Genomic DNA, 4,164 nt, shown 5'->3' on the forward strand with positions numbered 1-4,164 from the left:
AATCTCGACTTCCCCAGTTCGTGAATAACCCACGGTATGAAGTGAAACTGCGGGCCGGTTTCCTTCATGTATATATATATAGTATATATACATGTGTGTGTGTATGTGTACGATCCATAATACTTACTTCTATTAGCATCCAAATTTTTCCAAACTGCCATGTGTCCTTTAAAGTGGGTTCTCTTTATTTTCTGTGACCTTTAGATGAAACAACAGTAGATGTGGGAAGAACTTATCTCTCCCATGCATATTTAACACAATGCAGTTTTTAAATGCAGATTCAGTGCCTGAAATACTTTAAGGGAACAGGCAAGGATACCCAAGGGGAACAGTCTCAGGGGCACTTTTAGAAAGAAGTCTCGGCTGTAGTTATGGGTCTTACAGTCAAGGCAACATTATCCAGTGGTTACATATTAAGGCTTTCTTTTATTCATTTCTAAGGACTATGGCATAACTGCTCCATTGTTTCTGTTGATGTTGATGAAATCCTGGGATTTATTTGCCCCCGAAATTTCTTTAAAGGCTTAAATTACTGGTGTTTTATATGACATATATAATAAATGCTGGATTACTTCTTATCTCAGTAAATCACTGCTGAGAATAACCTATTACTATTATCCTTAGAAATATTACCCTAAAACATTGTTATTGTGGAAATTTAAAAATATTTCCTCAAAATAATTATGAGCACTGGAAACTTAGAAGACATGCATAATACTTTGTATTAATAAATACTAGTATTAGTATAATGCTTAAAATACAATGTTCCACAGCATCTAATGTATTGTCCTTACCTTTAATATGTGGAATTACTTTTCTCCTTATCAGAAGCAGCTCACATCATCCTGGGTGAGGTAACCCAGAACAACACTCATATGATATACATACTTAGAAGTAGACATTAGCCATAAAGTACTTGAAAACCATGCTATAATCTACAGACCCAAAGAACATAGGCAACAACAAGGGCACAAGGGAGGATAATTGAATCTCACTCAGAAGGGGAAATAAAATACACATTGGAGGTGGGTGGAGGGAGGGAACTGGATAGGAGAAGTGGTTAGGAAGGGATCCTGTATGGGTATTAGATATAAGCAGAGTAAGCTAGGGGAGGGCTGGGATAAAGGAAATAAGTGTGTATCATCTCTGGGATTTGCTGTAGACCTGGGATGGGGGAAGCTCCTGGGAGTCTATGGGGGTGACCCTAGCTAAGACTTCTAGTTCCTAGATATGAAGACTGAAGTGCCTACCTCAGGTTTCCAGGTAGGATTTCTAGTGGAAGAAATGTGCTATCAATCCACCCACAAAAACTTTGACACAAAATTTTTCCTAATCATAAGATATGGAGGGGTAAAAATGAAACAGAGATTTAGGGAACAAACAACTAATGACTGCCTCAACTTGAGACCTATCTCATAGGGAAGAGCCAACCTTTGACACTAATAGTGATACTCTGCTATGCTTGAAAACAGGAGCTTCACATAACTGTCTCCTGAGAGGCTTCATCCAGCAGCTGATGGACACAGATGCAGAGATCCACAGTGTGAAATATCCCCAGAGCTAGGGAGACCCTCACTCAAGTCTCGGGATGACATAACCACCCAATAACTCATGAGAGACCGATCTTGCTGCCAGCACACGAGGTTTATTAGGGATAAGCCAGATTTGGGGTCGAACAGGCAGCCTTGCAGGCCAGAGGAATTCGACCACGAGCATAAGGAGTAAGGGGTATTTAAAGGGAAAAAAATCACAAACTAGGGGGGTGATGGGGTTACCAAGGAAACTTAACAAGAGAATAGTGGAAAATTTTAAAGAGACCCAGCCCCTATTTGAGTCAGGGTCATAAGGAAAATATCCTACACACTCATTATGCACAAGAATGTGGTCTGGTCAATATTATTCACTTTATGGATGACCTGTTCCCTAGAATCACCCAGATGGCTCATATCCTGCTTTTTCTTCTTGGACCTAACTAAGGGGAGCCTTTGTGGCCAACAGGTTTCTGAAACTGGCTAGTCTACATTCTTGGCTCATTACAGAGGTTTCCCATGCCCCCTTTTAGGTAAAAGGTTATACATTATACATTCTCACCAATACATTTCTATTAAATGCTCTCATTTTAAAATTCTAAAATTCTCCAGCCTTTCAGGTGTAGAACTCAGAGTCTTTTGGAAGAGTGGAGGATAAGATTGAGTAAGCTGGAGGAGTCAAGTACAACACAAGAATATAAACAGAACCAACTAACCTAGGCCTATGGGGCTCGTAGAGACTGAATCACCAGCCCAAGAGCATGCAGGGTCTGGACATAGGCCTATTAGACATTTTTAGCAGATGTTCAGATTCATGCTGGTTTCTTAACAATTGGAGCAGGGCTGTCTATGACTCTGTCACTTGCCATTGGATCCTCCTCCTTTAGATGGACTGCCTGGTCAAGCCTCAGTGAGAAAGGGTATGTTTAGCCCTGTTGTGACTTGATGTCCCAGGGAAAGTGGTACTCAAGGGGGCAGGGGAGTTCCCATTCTCTGAGAAGAAGAGGGAGAGTAATGAGGAGAGGAGTTTGTAAGGATGGGACTAGAGAAAGAGGAAGGAGAAAGGCTGTGACCCAAATGGAAAGTGAATGAGAAAAAGAAAATTAATGGAAAAGAACTCAAAATAGATGTCGGGACACGTCTATAATCATCCATCTCTGAGGAGGCTGAGACAGGAGAACTGCTGTGAGTTTAAAGACAACTGGTCTACCTCTTCAGTTCTACTCTAGTCAAAACTACAAAGTAAGGTTCTGTCTCACAGTGGTACACATGATACTACTTACTAAAAATCTGGGAAATATTTTGCCCTAACATGCCATTTTCACATATTTATATGTAGTTCATTATCCACTGAGTGGAACCGGCCTGCAGCTCCACTCGGGTCTAGGTTCGCTTCAGGCGGAGATTAGATATGGTCTTGAAAAATAAGCAGGTTGAGAACAAAGAGACAGATGCTAAGTAGGTTTATCAAGGCATCTATTTAGTGGGGATATTTTGAACATTTATAGGCAGGCAAGGACTGAAACCGAAAATCTCCAGGTACAAGGTATTAGCATAATGTAAAAACGGTAGCAGACAAGAGACGCCAAAGTCTCTGGAAGCTCAAAGTTCTCAAGCAGCTAGGCATGTTCACAAGTCAGCAAGTCCTCAGGCAAGTAGGCCTGTCAGCAGCTAGGTGTAACTTCCAACCACTCGTCTTCAAAGGCGAACTGTAGTGTAGCAGGCCATTGTTTAGCCCCTATATTTCATCGTACTAGAAGTTTGAAATTATTCTTGTTTCCATTTTTATTTTTACATGTCTTGATTACTCCAATTTATATCCTTTTGTCTAATTTTTTCAAAATATAGAAATTATTCCCCATATCTTCACTTTATGTCTTCCTAAATATACTCTTTATTTAATTTCCACAAACAAAACAACAAAAATATTCTGTTCCTAAACATGAAACTGGTACTAATTTGGCTCAATATATTCATCCTCATGTAATTTGATTACTAAATACCTATATTGTCACACATTACTCCAGGCTTTAGGTAGTATTTTATCACATAATAAAGACTACTAAAATTACTAATATTGTTTAAACATGTAGTACTTTAATGTGTTTTAGATTTTTTTGGTTCTTTTCCTTGTTGTTTTAATTAAAGGTATAAACACACTTTGATACTACTTACCTCAAACTGGAGTTGAAAACATAATTAAGAAATATGATAATCTAGGAGCAACAAATAAGGAAAAATTAGAGCCCCTTATGGTGATTGTTTCGTTTTGCTCATAACTGAAGAATGCAAGTGTGATAGTGAAAGACCCCCAGAGCTAGGGAGACCCTCACTCAAGTCTCGAAATGACACAACCACCCAATAACTCACAAGAGACCAACCTTGATGTATACTGCAGACAAGCTCATAACCCAGGAGCAGAGGAGCTCGACTCCGAGCACAAGAAGTGAGGGTTATTTAAAGGGGAAAAACCACAAACTAGGGGGGTAAAGGGGTAACCAATGACACATAACAAGAGAACAGTGGAAAATTCTAACAGGACCCAACCCGTACTCATTATTCACAAGAATGTGGTCTGGTCAATGCTTTCACTTTATGGCTTACCATTCCCTAGAACCACCCAGATGGCTCATAT

The sequence above is a fragment of the Mastomys coucha genome, unplaced genomic scaffold, assembly GCF_008632895.1.
Source record: "Mastomys coucha isolate ucsf_1 unplaced genomic scaffold, UCSF_Mcou_1 pScaffold15, whole genome shotgun sequence".
In the NCBI taxonomy this organism is placed as follows: domain Eukaryota; kingdom Metazoa; phylum Chordata; class Mammalia; order Rodentia; family Muridae; genus Mastomys; species Mastomys coucha.